The following is a 20346-nucleotide window of genomic DNA, read 5'->3' on the forward strand; positions in this document are numbered from 1 at the left end:
GATTCCTGGGAACGGCATTTTCCGTTAGTGGAGTTCGCCTACAATAACAGCTTCCACTCCAGTATAGGCATGTCGCCATACGAAGCTCTGTATGGACGACCATGCAGGACACCGTTATGCTGCACCCAAGTGGGGGAGCGCAGCATGATAGGCCCCGAAATCGTGGAGGAAACCACGGAGAAGATCAAGTCCGTGCGGGACAAGATGAGGGCCGCACAGGACAGACAATAACATTACGCTGACAAATGAAGGAAAGAACTGGAGTTTGCAGTGGGTGATATGGTCTATCTCAAAATGATTACCATTAAAGGTAGAGTGAGGATTTCTTGTAGAAGGAAATTAGATCCAAGATACCAAGGTCCGTTCAGAGTCATAGAACGAGTGGGTAGTGTGGCATATAAGTTGGACTTACCATCCGAGATGGAAGCCTTCCATGACGTATTCCATGTCTCCCAACTCCGGAAGTGCTTGACGGATCGGACGTCTTAATACCAGAAATACCATCTGATCTAGGTACGAACCTAACTTTGGAAACAAGGCCGGTTCGGATCGTAGATAGGATGGAAAAAGCGCCTTGGACGGAATTTACCGCCTGATTGGGGCTGCATTCCCAAACAACCCGACTCGTAGACAGCGCCTAGTGGTGCGACAGGGTCCAGGAACGACAAGGCTCTCACCCTCTCTGGTGCCCCTTTCCAGGGAACTTGGGCCTGGTCCATCGCTGAGGACGATTCTCCAGACTACAATTCGAACGCCAAAGACGTCCGATATTTAAGCTGGGCTTTTCCCGGTTCGCTCGCCGTTACTAAGGGAATCCTTGTTTGTTTCTATTCCTCCGCTTAAACTCAGCGGGTGATCCCGCCTTACCTGGGGTCGCATTGAGGACTTCGGGTCATCAATACCTCTTGGACCGGAACGTCTGACTATATGATGAGAATTGAATTCACCAGCGCATGTCAAGATGCTCCTGGCTTTGTTAGCTCAGATTTTGGCCAACCGCATGCGGTAACACACGGGAGATCAGCTTCCGTCCCATATCCTCAAGAGGATGGGGGTACGATGATTTGTGATACTCAGGCAGACGTGCCCTCGGCCAGAAGGCTTGGGGCGCAACTAGCGTTTAAAGACTCAATGGTTCACGGGATTCTACAATTCACACCAAGTATCGCATTTTGCTATGTTCTTCATCGATGCGAGAGCCAAGATATCCATTGCCGAGAGTCGTTTTAGACTTTACATTGCAGCACTGCTTCCGAACAAACACCGTCTCCAGGTTGGCGAAAGCAGGCTGTTTAGTTGCATTTTCCTTGACACTTTTCGTGCTGGGGTTTGGTGATATCCGGAAGCTATGCGTACGATCCAACCAAAACTGAAGTCTTGGGCATGGATGAACGCATAACCACGGAATCGGTAGGCACAATAAGAAACCGGCCTACCGAGAGTGATGTTTCATCGTTCTCAGGTCGTTCTATTTCCAGGGTACGACAATGATCCTTCTGCAGGTTCACCTACGGAAACCTTGTTACGACATCTCCTTCCTCTAAATGATAAGGTTTAGTGGACTTCTCGCGACGTCGCAGGCGGCGAACCACCCACTTCGCCATGATCCGAACACTTCACCGGATCATTCAATCGGTAGGAGCGATGGGCGGTGTGTACAACGGGCAGGGACATAGTCAACGCGAGCTGATGACTCGCGCTTACTAGGAATTCCTCGTTGATGACCAAAAATTGCAATGATCTATCCCCATCACGATGAAATTTGAAAGATTACCCGGGCCTGTTGGCCAAGGTGTGAACTCGTTGAATACATCAGTGTAGTGCGCGTGCGGCCCAGAACATCAAAGGGCATCACAGACCTGTTATTGCCTCAAACTTCCTTGGCCTTAACGGCCATAGTCCCTCTAAGAAGCCGGCCGTGAAGGGATGCCTCCACGTAGCTAGTTAGCAGGCTGATGTCTCGTTCTTTAATGGAGTTAACCAGAGAAATTGCTCCACCAACTAAGAACGACCATGCACCACCACCCATAGAATCAGGAAAGAGCTCTCACTCGGTCAATCCTTACTATGTCTGAACCTGGTAAGTTTCCCCATGTTGAATCAAATTAAGCCGCAGGCTCCACTCCTGGTGGTGCCCTTCCGTCAATTCCTTCAAGTTTCATTCTTGCGACCATACTCCCCCCGGAACCCAAAAACTTTGATTTCTCATAAGGTGCCAGCGGAGTCCTAAAAGCAACATCCGATGATCCCTGGTCGGCATCATTTATGGTTGAGACTAGGACGGTATCTGAACGTCTTCGAGCCCCCAACTTTCGTTCTTGATTAATGAAAACATCCTTGGCAAATGCTTTCGCAGTTGTTCGTCTTTCATAAATCCAAGAATTTCACCTCTGACTATGAAATACGAATGCCCCCGACTGTTACACCCCCGAACCGTCCTAGACGTATGGTCGATCAACCGGCCAACAATCAAACAAGAACATGACCGATCGACTGTCCAACACCCAGGGTTGGAGATGATTGAGCCAACCGGCCAGCCAACAATCAAGCAAGAACATGACTGACCGTCCAACCCAACACCATGGTCCAGAAGCGCTACGTGACAGGCTAGGGATGATCCGGTCAGAGTAACAAAATTTACTCCACGACCTAGAACAGTTCATCCACTAACTGTCCCGCTGCGTCAAGGCACAAGGCTTTGCAACCCGTACCTAAAGTTAGCATTTTCCGTTGATCGAGGCCTAAGGCTTTTCAACCTGTTCTATGACCTAACGTTGTGTTAGACCTGACTAGTCAAATATCAGAGTACTCATTGTCACGCCCCCAATCCTGAATAGGATTGTTGGGACGGCCATGGTTCGAGAAAACGTGCAAGCCAGTCTTAGGACATCAAGGCAAGCATTCCATGGTCGAGAAAGAAGGTTAAGGACATAAGGAAACTTAGACTTAACCTTATACAAGCTAAGAGACATCTAGGACGAGTAAGACGGTAACTGGACGAAGTGAACGAGTAGCTCGGCCAGCTCAATGAAGTTAGGTTAAGTTCACTCCAGCTCAGTCCCTACTAAGTCAGCTCCACTAGATGGACTACTAGCTCACTCAGCTGATGCAGCTGAGAGTCAGGTCATCTCAGCTAGACGGACTGTCCGAGCTTTAGGCCGATGGTCCGGGTCCGGGTCAGTGGCGGGCTGTGAGGTCCGGCCATGAGGCCATGGGCTGTTGGATCTTTGGACAAGGCCGTGGGCCAAGTCCAGGAGTCTTGGGGCGTGGGTTGGGCTTGTGACCGACCCCAAACCCAATCAGAAAGGGCGAAGGGATGCAAGTGGCTGAAAGGGGACAACCCTTGGCCGATGGTGCCCATTCGCTAGCAAGTCATGCCTGTTCGTGGGGCAAGACTTACCCCCTCGTTTTCTATAAATATGGGGGCTCTCTGGTCGATTTCATTATCCAATTCCAGAGTAAAATACTCAGAGAAAAAACGTAGAGAGAAAGAAAGAGAGAAAGAGAGAGTTCCGGCCAAGAGAAACTCTGGCAACTCTGATCGTTTGAGAACTAACTCCGGTCAAGATTGGGAGATCAAGACAAGGAGAAGAGCATGGAGAACCCAGACGTTGTTCACAAGGTATGTGGTGGGCCGTGGCTCCATCAGACCGAACGGACGGTCCATGCGACCGCACCGCGGCTCTGCTCGGTTCCTAAGTCCCATCCGGCTCTCCTTATCTGTTTCAATTCGTTTCCCTTCTCTTCTCTCTGGTTAAACACGAAAGGTTGTGTTGGTTGAGTCCAAGGGACACGTCCCTAGACTTTGGCCGGACATAATCAAACCTCTAGCCTAGACATGGGTCAGTTAGTGGGATGATCCGATCGCACCAAGACTGGGCGGTTAGTATGAACGGTTGGGAATGACCCAAAGGGCACGAGTTGTCAAGAGTCATGAGTGTCCAAGAGGCACGAATGGCCAAAGGGTACATGTTCCAAACGGTGTCTTTCGGGACAGGTTAGGACCGATCCTTATGGATCAGCTTATGGATTGTCTAGTTAAGACAAGGTCACGGTTTGTCTAAGCCAAGGTAGAGTCGCAAGGTCTGACCGGTTGCTAAGCCTTCCGGATTAGGCTTGAGGCTTACTCGGCCGATTGGATCCAGGCCTAAGGCCGGATCAGGTAAGGGAGTCTGTTGGGCCATTGAGCCGGACTCCATTGGCCGGTCGCACCTAGATTCTATCCGGTTAGACGGATTGGTCTTTGGGGACGATCCGGATCTGTTCGTGTGTTCTTTTTATCTATTCTGGACTATCTATCTGATTCTAAGTCAAGGGGTGGTTGGTTGAATGACTTAGGATACAGTAGGTAGGTTCATACGCTTTATGATTATGTTGACTGAGGTTTATCTAAGTTCTAGGAACCAAGCCAAGCATTGTAGAATCAATCCGTTCTATTCTTGGTTATGATTAATGCTTATCTGGTTGTGGTTTCAGGAACTAAGGATGGTTCTGGTCAAGCCAAGGAGCCCGTAAGGCTCGGTCAGTGAGAGGCTGTGTAACGTGTGGTTAGATGATGCTAGGGATGAACTAGTGATTGTCTATGAGACTGTTAAGAAGTTGTGTATTGAATCTCATGTTTCTAAGTAATACAAAGTTTATACATTATTATTCTGCTGTGCAATCTATCCCTTTGTTTATGAACCTCATATTCGAATATGACTTAGTAAAGAAAAGACTTAGAATGAATCAGACAAGCAAAGAAATTAATAAGTAAGCATTCGTATCCAGTTGGGTCGAGAGACCAGGAACGAGTCTTACACTCATGAAGCGCATATAAAACAATTACTTTATTGATTCGAGAAATATCCATACATTGATATAATTCGAGACCGGTCCCGGCCTAATGCCAAAACGAGTCAACTAAACACAAATCCACAATACCATTTACAAAAGGCATGAAAATCTACATAGGCGGTCCTAACTGTAGAAACCCGTTAAAAAAATATATATATTATTATTTAGTGGTCATACCGCGGGCAATGGATGGTCGAAGAATTTATCATGGGTGAACCATAAGCTGCTGGACCATGGTTAGAAAAGTGTTAGATTGATCAGAAGGATGTTTTGGAAGCATAACATTTTTGGAAGCACGACGGTTTAGAAGCTCGACGTTTTTGAAGACTGACGTTTCTTCATCACGAAGTTTTCTCGGAATATCTTCGTATCAGTAAAATATTATTCTGAAGACATTATAAGTCGGAAGCAGGACGGGAATTAAGCAGGACGGGAAGCAAGCACGACGGGAATGAAGCACGACGGGAAAACCCGAAGTTGGGCGAAAACCCTAATTTCGGTATTACGAAATTCTTTGAGGAAGCCGGAGGCTCGGGAAATATTTTTAAAGGATATCAAACATCATCTGTAGTTTATTAAAAATATTCAGAGAATCAGAATGGGAGCGGAAAAATATTCGAGATTGATCGCGGGTCAGAAATTCACAAGAAGGGTCGAAATCGCGCAAAGAAACCGAGAAGCTCGAGGTGGCTTGATCAGAAGGGATAAGAACGTGGTGGCAACTGTCTAACCAGCTGAGTGTCAAGAGAAGCTCGAGGTGTCGCCGTGCATGGAAGCTGCACATGCAGCTTGACATGTAGGAGCACGAAGTGGATTAGCCAAGCACGAGATGTCGCGACGCATGCAACCGAAGCATTCTGATCGACATGTGTGTGATGCTATGGCGCCTTGAATGAGCTCCAGTCATGCAGCCTGACATCTGGGAGGAGTGGTGGCGTCCTGCATGTGGTCTGGACATGCAGCAAGCCATGTGGAGCACGAGGTGGATCGGCCAAGCACGAGATTTCGCGACGCATGCAACCGAAGCATGCTGATCGACATGTGTGAGGATCTGTGGCGCCTTGCATGAGCTCCAATCATGCAGCCTGACATCTGGGAGGAGTGGTGGCGTCCTGCATGTGTCCTGGACATGCAGCCAGCCATGTGGAGCACGAGGTGTCGCCGTGCATGCGTCCAGAGCCATGCGGAGCGACACACGGGCTGCCACCAACCTGAAGCTGATTGGCTGGTGTCTCCCATAAATACCCCACGACCCCAGCTCATTTCTTCACATCCAGACCTGTCCAAACAAATTTAAAACCTTGAGAGAAAAGTAGAAAAAGAAAGCAAGTGATTCCGAGCTATTTCGAGAGTTTTAGAGAGTTTTCGAGATCAGTTCTCTATTGATTTCGAGTCATCGCCTTGGGAAGGTTCTGTCCAACTGAAGGTCAATCAAGTGAAGATCAGATCAGATGGGAGTCAAGTCAACGTGGCTATAGAGAGAGAGAGAGAGAAAGGAAGTGATCGATTCTAGAGTATGGTCGATTCTGAAGACCGATACTCCACCGAGAAGGCCAGATCCGTCCAATCAGCGATTCTCTACGATTGTGACGCGGAAGCTCTGTCCAATTCAATTCGTCCAAGCCAGTCATATTCTATGATGGTCTAGTGGAGGTGCTGCCCAGAGTTAGTTCAGAACCACGGGTTCAGATCAGTCGAAGTTCTGCTCGATACTCCACAGGAAGTCCGAAGAACTGTCCAGAAGCTAGAGGAGGTTCTGTCCGAGTCCAGATCAGCCTGTCGAGGCCTGTCAACTTCTTCATGGTGAAGCCAAGGTTGTGTCCAAGACAAGATCAGTCCATTCCAGTCCAGTCAAGGCGTCCATTGGGTTTTGGCCAAGTCTTCTCCGATCAACCAGCTGCTTCTCGCCTAGAACACTGTGAGTTGGTTTGTTTGAATTCCACTTGGAATTTAGGGTAGATCGAGTCTGCATATAGATTAGAATGATCACGCTATTGAATGGTAGAGTCCTTAAGGTTATTTTATTTATGGAACCGGACTCAGTTTAGCAAGGGCTAAGCTGAGATGAATGGAATTAAGACTGAGTTAATAACCTGACTAGGACTAGGGCTAGGATGCATCATGTTTTCTATTATTGCGTGTTGATATTGTTGAGTGCAGGTTCCCGTTATCTTTAAAGATAGTTTCTCAGCGGGAGGCTGGAGTATCTGGGTAACGGTTTGATTGTGTTGTTTAGTATTGATATTATTGTTTACTAGTTAGTAGTAAGGGTCTTAGGCCATATAGGCCGGACTACTGGTACTATTGGTTTGTGTTGTAGAGTCGAGTGTCTAGTTAGGATCTGGAACTTTAGCTTTAGGTTATGTTCTAGATTGAGTTTGTTTTGTTGTGAGTGTGCCGACAGTATGTGCGTGACCCGCCCATACTAGGCTTGTGTAGGGGTGATTAGTGTTTCCTCGGCCTCGTACCCAGCGGGTTCAAGGAAACCCCTTATTCGCTGGATCGGGAAGACTCAGACGAACGGTGTCATGTACTATGGCTGAGTATTACACGACGGTGTAATGTGGCAGTGACCCGAAGGACTGTGGGCTGTCGCGCGGTGACCCGAAGGACTGTGGGCCGCGGTCGGTTGAAAGTTCCTTCTTCTGGCCTTTGTGGTAGGAAGATAGGATATTGCCGATAGAGAGGAGGAACACGAAGTCACCAGGGCCCAGGTTAGAGTGTTGTGTTAGTGTGTCGTAGAGGGTTATGGAACCCTCGAGTTAGGGTAGCACCGATAACGGTGCTACGAGTTAGATCGAGTCGTAGATACTCATAGTTATTATTGTGATTGTGATTGAGTGATTATCTTGCAGGTTATGACATTAAGTCCTAAGTCTGGTTTAGGTACCAGATTAGGCTTGATGTGTATTTCGTTAGTGTAGGCCTGACGTTGGCCTGTATGTGTTTGAGTGATTGCTTGTGAAGGGTGGTGGATATTAAAGCTATGCGGTATCATTGGTTGGCCGATCATGTTCTTGTTTGATTGTTGGTTGATCGATTAATGATACTTGCATAGTCTAAGTGTCTAACACTACATGAGTATTGAACTCAGGCGTATATATGGTTAACTAGGGATTGTTTGTTGACTTGTTTTTATGCAGGTTCCCGTTACTTGAAGCTAGATCATGGCAGGAGGCCAAGTCTAACTTAGTAACGGTTTGCTTAGCCTTAGCTTTTATTGCATGCTAGGGCTAGATTGATTGTTATTTTGGGTTGTCCGGGTTAGAGTCTAGGTTGCGGGTAAAGGCCGCCAGCTCACTGAGTAACATTAGGTTACTCATCCAACTCCGTTGTCCTTTTTGCAGGTCGCTTTAGGTAAGGATGATCGGATAGCTTGGTTCTGGACGTTAGGACCGCCGGTGTAGATTTTCATGCCTTTTGTAAACGGTATTGTGGATTTGTGTTTAGTTGACTCGATTTGGCATTAGGCCGGGACCGGTCTCGAATTATATCAATGTATGGATATTTCTCGAATCAATAAAGTAATTTTTTTATATGCGCTTCATGAGTACTCTGATATTTGACTAGTCCGGTCTAACACAACGTTAGGTCGAGGTACGGGTTGAAAAGCCTTAGGCCTTGATCTAACGGAAAACGCTAACTCTAGGTACGGGTTGCAAAGCCTTATGCCTTGACGCAGCGGGACGAGTTAGTGGATGAACTGGTCTAGGTCGTGGAGTAAAGTTTGTGACTCTGACCGGATTGTCCCTAGCCCGTCACGTAGCGCTTCCGGACCTTGGTGTTGGGTTGGACAGTCAGTCATGTTCTTGTTTGATTGTTGGCTGGCCGGTTGGCCTTTCATCTCCAACCCTTGGTGTGGGTCGTCCGTCGGTCATGTTCTTGTTTGATTGTTGGCCGGTGGGTCGACCTATGCTTAGGACAGTTCGGGGGTGTTACACTAACGTCCAACACCCTGTTATCCGATCATCCTTACCTAAGCTACCTGCAAAAAGGACAACGGAGTTGGATGAGTAACCTAATGTTACTCAGTGAATTATGATCCCAAACTAACAAATACAACCCCTCACTATCCCACCCCAAACAATCTAAAGCGAGAGGTTCACCTAACAACAAATCAATCCAATTCAATAGATAACCAATATCAGAAATACACAGCAGATAATAATAACTATATAACTAACGATATGAAATTATAACCGCTAATAACTAGCTAACCACTTAACCTCAAACTCAACTCAATCTAGGGTTCAACAACCCTCTACAGTAACTACACTATAACTACGGCCCTTTGTGACTCAATCTAGGGTTCAACTCACGCCATTAGTGAACTCCTCGGTTGGCCAAGCAACGCCTGTGGCTACGACCGCCCCCAACACCAATGGTCCAGTTGTGGAAACGGTCAAGGTGATCGAGATTGTTCCACCAGAAAGGACCAGGAAAAAGGTGGACTATATGAGCTTGCTTCAGCACATCTCCCGTCTAGGGACGAACCATTTCTCAGGAAGCGCCGATCCTATTGAGGCAAACGAGTGGAGGAGTAGGCTAGTCCAAAACTTCAGCTCAACTCGTTGTCCCGAGGATTACAAGAGACATTGCGGTTCACTTCCTGTAAAGGGACGCGCATAATTGGTGGCTGGCTGTGAACAAGCGCACCAATGGAAGTCTCCAGAGTTTTGCGGATTTTGAAGATGAATTCAACCGCAAATACTTTCCTGCAGAGGCTTGGGACCGTCTGGAAGGTAGATTCCTAGACCTTACCCAAGGCCACAGGGCCATACGTGAGTACGAAGATGAGTTCAACCGGCTCCGACGGTTTGTTGGAAGGGAACTTGAGGACGAGACAGTCCAGGTTCGTTGGTTCATTCGAGGCTTAAGGCCCAAGCTGAGAACCCACTGTTCGATCCACACCTTCAGCACCGTCGGAGAGCTGGTTGAACGTGTAGCTCTTTTGGAGTCTAACTTGGCCAAAGAAGCCAAGCTTAAGACGAAGTCGCAGTCTGTCCCGACGGGTAAGACTAACGACCGAAAGAGGAAGTGGGACCAGGTTGACGGAGGCAAGGCCTCTAGTGGACGACCTGAATGTCCCAAGTGTGGTAAGAACCATCCAGGTGAATGCTAGAAAGCCATGGGAGCTTGTGTGAGATGTGGCAGCTTGGATCATTCCATCCGAGATTGCACTCGACCAAGCCGGACTCAGGGCCAATCCAGTGGCAGCGGCTCTCGTACTTGTTTCCATTGCTGCCAAAGCGGACACTTCCAAAGTGAATGCCCTAAGCGGCAAGGAGGACAAGGAAAGGGTCGCGGAGACAAGGGAAAGTCGACCCAGAGCAGGCCGACCACAACACCAAGGGTGTATGAGCTGTCCCGAGACGACGGTGCTTCTGGATCGTTTGATTCGATCTCTGGTAATTTCTGAATTTATCCGTTTACATTCAATAGAATGCTTGGTCTGGAACCTAGAGTGGCTAGGGGATTCTGATGTGGGTCTCTTATAGGGACCCTCATGATTGGTGGTGTTGAAACCCATGTACTTTTCGACACAGGCGCTACACATAGTTTTGTGAGCCCGGAACTGGTCGAAAAGGGTCTGTTCTGCCTCGGTTCTGGGGATAATTCGAGACTAGTGAGGGCGGCCGGTGGGCAAATCATGCACTCGCTAGGGCTCATGACTAATATCCCGGTAATGATCCAGGAGAAAAATCTGCCTGTAGATCTGATTGTGTTGCGCCTACAGAATCACGATGAGATCCTAGGCATGGATTGGTTGGGAATGTATCGGGCCACTCTCGACTGCCACAGAGGATGTGTACGGTTGGAGACTGGACCTCACCCGATCCAGTACCAAAGTCTGAATATGAGTCCGGCTCTGGATAGAGTAGTGGTGTCAGCAATCCGAGCAGAACGGATGCTTAGACAGGGTTGTGAAGCATATTTGACCACAATTACCAATATGGAGCACGGCAGGTCTGATGATCAGAAAGATCTATTTGAGGATCTGTTGGTGTCTGAGTTCCCAGATGTGTTCCGTTCGCTACAGGGTGTCACCCCTGATAGGTCGGATCCATTTACGATTGAACTAGAACCAGGGACAGCTCCGCTGTCCAAGAGTCCGTATCGAATGGCTCCGGCCGAGATGGCCGAGCTAAAGAAGCAATTAGAAGAATTGCTGGACAAGGGGTTCATACGTCCAAGTAGCTCTCCTTGGGGTGCACCAGTCCTCTTTGTGAAAAAGAAGGATGGTAGCATGCGTCTGTGTATTGACTATCGAGGGTTGAACAGGGTTACTGTGAAGAACAAGTACCTGTTGCCCAGAATAGACGAGTTGTTGGATCAACTCAAAGGAGCCAAGTGGTTTTCTAAGATTGATTTGGCCTCAGGGTATCATCAGATCCCTATAGAGCCAAATGATATTAGAAAGACAGCATTCTGGACCAGGTACGGCCACTACGAGTTTGTGGTTATGCCATTCGGTCTGACCAATGCGCCTGCTGCATTCATGAAAATGATGAACAGCGTGTTCCGAGACTTCCTGGACGAATCAGTGATCATCTTCATTGATGATATCCTGATTTACTCCAAGGATGAGGAATCTCATCGGAAACACCTGAGAGCCGTGCTGGAACGATTACGGGAACACAAGCTCTATGCAAAACTCAGTAAATGCAGTTTTTGGCAGAAGAGCATTGGGTTTCTCGGCCACATTGTGTCCGGTGAGGGCGTCTCGGTGGATCCAGAGAAGATCAGGGCGATCAAGGATTGGCCTCGACCACGCAGTGCCACGGAAGTCAGAAGCTTCCTAGGGCTGGCAGGTTATTATAGAAAGTTTGTGAAAGGATTCGCAAGCTTGGCTCAGCCTATGACACGATTGACCGGGAAGGACATTAAGTTCACATGGTCTAAGGAGTGTGGGAAATGTTTTTCCGCGCTTAAGGACATGCTGACTAGCGCACCCATTTTGGTTCTTCCAGAGGCCGACCAACCCTATATTGTTTATACGGACGCGTCCATAACAGGACTAGGTTGCGTATTAACCCAGCATGGGAAGGTCATCGCCTATGCATCAAGGCAGTTGAGAAAACATGAGGGAAACTACCCCACCCATGACCTTGAAATGGCTGCGGTAGTGTTCGCCTTAAAGATTTGGCGATCGTACTTGTATGGTGCCAAGGTTCAGATACTTACGGACCATAAGAGTCTTAAGTATATATTCACCCAGCCTGAGTTAAACTTAAGGCAGAGAAGGTGGATGGAGTTTGTAGCTGATTACGATCTGGATATCACCTATCATCCGGGAAAGGCTAATCTGGTCGCAGATTCCTTGAGCCGGAGAAGGGCCGACGTATCAGCCGAACAAGAAGCGGACGACCTGGACGGTACGGTTCGTGCCCTACGGTTGAACGCATCAACCAAAGAGTCTGAACCACTCGGATTAGAGGCGGTCAATCAGGCCGACCTGCTTACCCAAATTTGGTTGGCTCAAGGTCATGACGAGAACCTGAACAAGGTTGCTCAGAATGATAGGACGGAGTACCAAACTGCAAAGGATGGTACCATCCTAGTAAACGGTCGGATCAGTGTTCCAAATGATAGAAGTCTAAAGGAAGAGATTATGAGGGAGGCTCATAAGTCCAGATTCTCGGTTCATCCTGGTGCGACAAAGATGTACCAGAACCTTAAGAAGTTCTATCATTGGATCCGTATGAAGGCAGATGTCGCGGAGTGGGTGGCCAAGTGTTCCACTTGCCAACTCATCAAAGCAGAACATCAAGTGCCTAGTGGGTTATTGCAAAGCTTGCCTATTCCAGAACGGAAATGGGATCACATCACAATGGACTTTGTGACTAGGTTCCCTACCACGAGGAGTAAGAAAGATGCGGTTTGGGTTGTGGTTGATCGCTTGACCAAATCAGCACACTTCCAGGCTATCAAAAAGTCGGATGGGGTAGATCAGATTGTACGTAAGTACATTGATGAGATCGTCCGACCACATGGTGTGCCGGCAAGCATAGTTTCAGATAGGGATTCAAGGTTCACATCTTACTTCTGGAGGGCTTTCCAAAAGGCTTTAGGAACAAGAGTGAACATGAGTACAGCCTATCACCCACAGACTGATGGACAGTCTGAACGAACGATCCAGACATTGGAAGATATGTTGCGAGCATGTGTTCTAGACTGGGGTGATTCCTGGGAGAAACATCTACCTCCGGTAGAATTTGCTTACAACAATAGCTTACACAGTAGTATTGGCATGTCGCCATACGAAGCTCTGTATGGGCGTCCATGCAGGACACCCTTATGCTGGACCCAAGTTGGGGAACGCAGCATGATTGGTCCGGAGATTGTCGAAGAGACAACCGAAAAGATCAAGTTCTTGAGGGACAAGATGAGACAGGCACAAGACCGCCAAAAGAACTATGCAGATCGAAGAAGGAAAGATCTCGAGTTTCAAGTAGGGGGACTTGGTGTATCTTAAAATGATTACCTTCAAAGGACGAGTCTGGATTTCCGGAAGAGGGAAGTTAGATCCGAGATACTTGGGGCAGTTCAAGGTCATTGAAAGAGTTGGGATGGTGGCCTACAAGTTGGACTTGCTGGCCAAGATGGACGCATTTCATAATGTGTTCCACGTCTCCCAACTTTGGAAATGTTTGACGGACAAAGACATCGCTCTTCCTGCCATTCCAGACGATCTTGGTAAGAACCTAACCTTGGAAACGAGGCCAGTTCGAATCATAGATAGGATGGAGAAAGCAACAAGGAAGAAGACGGTCCAGATGGTTAAGGTCGTCTGGGACTGTAATGGTCAGGATATAATCACTTGGGAAACCGAATCCATCCCAAGGAAGCATTTGGTTCGGATTCGAGGACGAATCCATCCCAAGGGGGGGGGAGACTTGTCACGCCCCCAATCCTGAATAGGATTGTTGGGACGGCCATGGTTCGAGGAAACGTGCAAGCCAGTTTTAGGACATCAAGGCAAGCATTCCATGGTCGAGAAAGTAGGTTAAGGACATAAGGAAACTTAGACTTAACCTTATACAAGCTAAGAGATAGCTAGGACGAGTAAGACGGTAATTGGACGAAGTGAACGAGTAGCTCGGCCAGCTCAATGAAGCTAGGTTCAGTTCACTCCAGCTCAGTCCCTACTAAGTCAGCTCCACTAGCTGGACTACTAGCTCACTCAGCTGAGGCAGCTGAGAGTCAGCTCATCTCAGCTAGACGGACTGTCCGGGCTTTAGGCCGATGGTCCGGGTCCGGGTCAGTGGCGGGCTGTGAGGTCCGGCCATGAGGCCATGGGCTGTTGGGTCTTTGGAAAAGGCCGTGGGCTAAGTCCAGGAGGCTTGGGGCGTGGGTTGGGCTTGTGACCGACCCCAAACCCAATCAGAAAGGGCGAAGGGATGCAAGTGGCCGAAAGGGGACAACCCTTGGCCGATGGTGCCCATTCGCTAGCAAGTCATGCCTGTTCGTGGGGCAAGACTTACCCCCTCGTTTTCTATAAATATGGGGGCTCTCTGGTCGATTTCATTATCCAATTCCAGAGTAAAACACTCAGAGAAAAACGTAGAGAGAAAGAAAGAGAGAAAGAGAGAGTTTCGGCCAAGAGAAAGGCTGATTGTGGTGGTGTTGTGTTCCGGCGACTCTGATCGTTTGAGAACTAACTCTGGTCAAGAATGGGAGATCAAGACAAGGAGAAGACCATGGAGAACCCAGACGTGGTTCACAAGGTATGTGATGGGCCGTGGCTCCATCAGACCGAACAGACGGTCCATGCGACCGCACCGCGGCTCTGCTCGGTTCCTAAGTCCCATCCGGCTCTCCTTATCTGTTTCAATTCGTTTCTCTTCTCTTCTCTCTGGTTAAACACAAAAGGTTGTGTTGGTTGAGTCCAAGGGACACGTCCCTAGACTTTGTCCGGACATAATCAAACCGCTAGACTAGACACGGGTCGGTTAGGGGGATGATCCGATCGCACCAAGACTGGGCGGTTAGGACGAACGGTTGGGAATGACCCAAAGGGCATGAGTTGTCAAGAGTCATGAGTATCCAAGAGGCACGAATGGCCAAAGGGTACATGTTCCAAATGGTGTCTTTCGGGACAGGTTAGGACCGATCCTTATGGATCAGCTTATGGCTTGTCTAGTTAAGACAAGGTCACGGTTTGTCTAAGCCAAGGTAGAGTCGCAAGGTCTGACCGGTTGCTAAGCCTTCCGGATTAGGCTTGAGGCTTACTCGGCCGATTGGATCCAGGCCTAAGGCCGGATCAGGTAAGGGAGTCCGTTGGGCCATTGAGCCTGACTCCATTGGCCGGTCGCACCTAGATTCTATCCGGTTAGACGGATTGGTCTTTGGGGACGATCCGGATCTGTTCGTGTGTTCTGTTTATCTATTCTGGACTGTCTATCTGATTCTAAGTCAAGGGGTGGTTGGTTGAATGACTTAGGATACGGTAGGTAGGTTCATACGTTTTATGATTATGTTGACTGAGGTTTATCTAAGTTCTAGGAACCAAGCCAAGCATTGTAGAATCAATCCGTTCTATTCTCGGTTATGATTAATGCTTATCTGGTTGTGGTTTCAGGAACTAAGGATGGTTCTGGTCAAGCCAAGGAGCCGTGAAGGCTCGGTCAGTGAGAGGCTGTGTAACGTGTGGTTAGATGATGCTAGGGATGAACTAGTGATTGTCTATGAGACTGTTAAGAAGTTGTGTATTGAATCTCATGTTTTTAAGTAATACAAAGTTTATACATTATTATTCCGCTGTGCAATCTATCCCTTTGTTTATGAACCTCATATTCGAATATGACTTAGTAAAGAAAAGACTTAGAATGAATCAGACAAGCAAAGAAATTAATAAGTAAGCATTCGTATCCAGTTGGGTCGAGAGACCAGGAACGGGTCTTACACTCATGAAGCGCATATAAATCAATTACTTTATTGATTTGAGAAATATCCATACATTGATATAATTCGAGACCGGTCCCGGCCTAATGCCAAAACGAGTCAACTAAACATAAATCCACAATACCGTTTACAAAAGGCATGAAAATCTACATCGGCGGTCCTAACATCCAACACCATGTTATCCGATCATCCTTACCTAAGCTACCTGCAAAAAGGACAACGGAGTTGGATGAGTAACCTAATGTTACTCAGTGAATTATGATCCCGAACTAACAAATACAACCCCTCTCTATCCCACCCCAAACAATCTAAAGCGAGAGGTTCACCTAACAACAAATCAATCCAATTCAATAGATAACCAATATAAGAAATACGCAGCAGATAATAATAACTATATAACTAACGATATGAAATTATAACCGCTAATAACTAGCTAACCACTTAACCTCAAACTCAACTCAATCTAGAGTTCAACAACCCTCTACAGTAACTACACTATAACTAGGGCCCTTTATGACTTAGTGTTCCTCCTCTATCCTCGGGAATATCCTATCTCCCTACCACAAAGGCCAGAAGAAGGAACTTTCAATCGAACGTGGCCCACAGTACGTTCGGGCCACTGCTGGTTTTCACACAACGGTTACGGCCCACAGTACGTTCGGGTCACCGCAAGACAGCCCACAGTATGTTCGGGTCACTGCCAGTCACTACCCCATCGGGCAACCACTCAACCATAGGCCATGACCCCGTCTCTCTGAGTGTTCTCGATCCAGTGAATAAGGGGTTTCCTTAAACCTACTGGGTACGCGGTTGAGGAAACACTAAGTCCTTGGTGGGTTACACACAAGCTATATGGCATCACATTCTAACTCTACAACACTAACAACAACATCATCACTAAGGCCATGCGATCCGTCGAGTTATCATGAATCATCAGAACAATGGGCAAAGCTCGCGTCGACCTTTTATCTAATAAATGCATCCCTTCCAAAAGTCAGGGTTTGTTGCACGTATTAGCTCTAGAATTACTACGGTTATCCGAGTAGTAGTTACCATCAAACAAACTATAACTGATTTAATGAGCCATGCGCAGTTTCACAGTCTGAATTCGTTCATACTTACACATGCATGGCTTAATATTTGAGACAAGCATATGACTACTGGCAGGCCCTTCCCGTGGACTGTTTGGGTGATTTTGGCCAACGTGGGCTGTCTGTTCAGTACACACAGGACGTCCGTGTGTGTCTGCCAGCACACACATGACGTCCGTGGCTGTCCGTCAGCACACACAGGACGTCAGTGGCTGTCCGTGTGTGTCTGTCACCGCACACACGACGTCCATGGCTGTCCATCAGTACACATATCAGCACGCTGGTCCTTGGACTCAGCACGCTGGCCCTTCCCGTGGACTGTTCGGGTGATTTTGGCCCACGTGGGCTGTCTGTTCAGTACACACAGGACTTCTGTGGGTGTCCGTCAGCACACACAGGACGTCCGTGTGTGTCCGTCAGCACACACAGGACGTTTGTGTATGTCCGTCAGCACACACAGGACGTCTGTGGCTGTCCGTGTGTGGCCGTCAGCACACACAGGACGTCCTTGGCTGTCCATCTGTACACATATCAGCACGTTGGTCCTTGGACTCAGCACGCTGACCCTTCTCGGGGACTGTTCGGGTGATTTTGGCCCATGTAGGCTGTCTGTTCAGTACACATAGGACGTCCGTGGGTCTCCGCCAGCACACACAGGACGTCTGTGGCTGTCCATCAGTACACATATCAGCACGTTGGTCCTTGGACTCAGCCCGCTGGCCCTTCCTGTGGACTGTTCGGGTGATTTTGGCCCACGTGGGCTGTCTGTTCAGTACACACAGGACGTCTGTGAGTGTCCGTCAGCACACACAAGACGTTTGTGTGTGTCTGTCAGCACACACAGGACGTTCGTGTCATTCCGTCAGCACACACAGGACGTATGTGGCTGTCCGTGTGTGTCCGTGTGTGTCCGTCAACACACACAGGCTGTCCGTGGCTGTCCATCAGTACACATATCAGCACGTTGGTCCTTGGACTCAGCATGCTGGCCCTTCCCGTGGACTGTTTGGGTGATTTTGGCCCACTTGGGCTGTCTGTTCAGTACACACATGACGTCCGTGGGTGTCCACCAGCACACACAGGACGTCCGTGGCTGTCCATCATCACACACAGGACGTTCGTGGCTGTCTGTGTGTGTCTGTGTGTCTCCGTGTGTGTCCGTGTGTGTCCGTCAGCACACACAAACATCCGTGGGTGTCCGTCAGCACACACAGGACGTCCATGTGTGTCCGTCAGCACACACAGGACATCTGTGGCTGTCCGTGTCTGTCCGTCAGCACACACAGGACGTCCGTGGCTGTCCATCAGTACACATATCAGCACGTTGGTCCTTGGACTCAGCACGCTGGCCCTTCCTGTGGACTTTTTGGGTGATTTTGGCCCACGTGGCCTGTCTGTTCAGTACACACAGGACTTCTGTTGGTGTCCACCAGCACACACAGGACGTTCGTGGCTGTCCGTGCCTGTCCGTCAGTACATGCAAGACGTCTGTGGCTGTCTGTGTGTGTCCGTGTGTGTCCGTCAGCAGACACACAGGACATCTGTGGCTATCCATCAGTACACATATCAGCACGCTGATCCTTGGACTCAGCACGCTGGCCCTTCCCATGGACTGTTCGGGTGATTTTGGCCCACGTAGGCTATCTGTTCAGTACACACAAGACATCCGTGGGTGTCTGTCAGCACACACAGGACGTCCGTGTGTGTCCGCCACCACACTGCGGACGTCCGTGGCTGTTCATGTGTGTCCGTGTGTGTCCGTCAGCACACACAGGACGTCCGTGGCTGTCTATCAGTACACATATCAGCACGTTGGTCCTTGGACTCAGCACGCTGACCCTTCCCATGGACTGTTCGGGTGATTTTGGCCCATGCGGGCTGTCTGTTCAGTACACACAGGACGTCCATGGGTGAACGCCAGCACACACAGGACGTCTGTGGCTGTCCGTGTCTGTCCGTCAGCACACACAGGACGTCTGTGGCTGTCCGTGTGTGTCCGTGTGTGTCTGTGTGTGTCCGTCAGCACACAAAGGCCGTCCGTGGCTGTCCATCAGTACACATATCAGCACGCTGGTCCTTTGACTCAGCACGCAGGCCCTTCCCGTGGACTGTTTGGGTTATTTTGGCCAATGTGGGCTGTCTGTTCAGTACACACAGGACGTCCGTGGGTGTCTGCCAGCACACACAGGACGTCTGTGGCTGTATGTCAGCACACACAGAACGCCTGTGGCTGTCCGTGTGTGTCCGTCACCACACAGAGGGCGTCCAAGGCTGTCCATCAGTGCACATATCAGCACGCTGGTCCTTGGACTTAGCACGCTGGCCCTTCCCGTGGACTGTTCGGGTGATTTTGGCCCACGTGGGCTGTCTGTTCAGTACACACAGAACGTCCGTGGGTGTCCGTCAGCACACACAGGACGTCCGTGTGTGTCCGTCAGCACACACAGGACGTTTGTGTATGTCCGTCAGCACACACAGGACGTCTGTGGCTGTCCGTGTGTGGTTGTCAGCACACACAGGACGTCCTTGGCTGTCCATCTGTACACATATCAGCACGTTGGTCCTTGGACTCAGCACGCTGACCCTTCTCGGGGACTGTTCGGGTGATTTTAGCCCACGTGGGCTGTCTGTTCCGTACACACAAGACATCCGTGGGTGTCCGCCAGCACATAAAGGACATCTGTGGCTGTCCGAGTGTGTCCGTCTGTGTCTGACTGTGTCCGTCAGCACACACAAGACGTTCGTGGCTGTCCATCAGTACACATATCAGCACCTTGATCCTTGAACTCAGCACACTGGCCCTTCCCGTGGACTGTTCGAGTGATTCTGGCCCATGTGGGCTCTCTGTTCAGTACACACAGGACGTCCTTGGGTGTCCGCCAGCACACACAGGACGTCTGTGGCTGTCCATCAGTACACATATCAGCACGATGGTCCTTGGACTCAGCACGCTGGCCCTTCCTGTGGACTGTTCGGGTGATTTTGGGCCACGTGGGCTGTCTGTTCAGTACACACAGGACGTCTGTGAGTGTCCGACAGCACACACAAGACGTTTGTGTGTGTCCGTCAGCACACACAGGACGTTCGTGTCTGTCCGTCAGCACACACAGGACGTATGTGGCTGTCCGTGTGTGTCCGTGTGTGTCCGTCAACACACACAGGCCGTCCGTGGCTGTCCATCAGTACATATATCAGCACGTTGGTCCTTGGACTCAGCATGCTGGCCCTTCCCGTGGACTGTTTGGGTGATTTTGGCCCACTTGGGCTGTCTGTTCAGTACACACATGACATCCGTGGGTGTCCACCAGCACACACATGACGTCCGTGGCTGTCCGTCATCACACACAGGACGTTCGTGGCTGTCTGTGTGTGTCCGTGGCTGTTCATGTGTGTCCGTGTGTGTCCGTCAGCACACACAGGACATCCGTGGCTGTCTATCATTACACATATCAGCACGTTGTTCCTTGGACTCAGCACGCTGACCCTTCCCATGGACTGTTCGGGTCATTTTTGC

The 20346-nt window shown here is 49.2% G+C and overlaps 1 non-coding gene across 1 annotated transcript; it reads right to left on the minus strand.

Annotated features, from left to right (window-relative positions):
• Positions 1-1067: 1067 nt before the first annotated feature.
• On the minus strand, positions 1068-1223 carry LOC125601145. Its single transcript, XR_007334080.1, has one exon. It is a non-coding gene; the product is annotated as a 5.8S ribosomal RNA (ribosomal RNA).
• Between the last annotated feature and the right edge of the window lie 19123 nt (positions 1224-20346).

This window comes from Brassica napus, unplaced genomic scaffold (genome assembly GCF_020379485.1).
Source record: "Brassica napus cultivar Da-Ae unplaced genomic scaffold, Da-Ae ScsIHWf_245;HRSCAF=413, whole genome shotgun sequence".
NCBI classification, from domain to species: Eukaryota; Viridiplantae; Streptophyta; class Magnoliopsida; order Brassicales; family Brassicaceae; genus Brassica; species Brassica napus.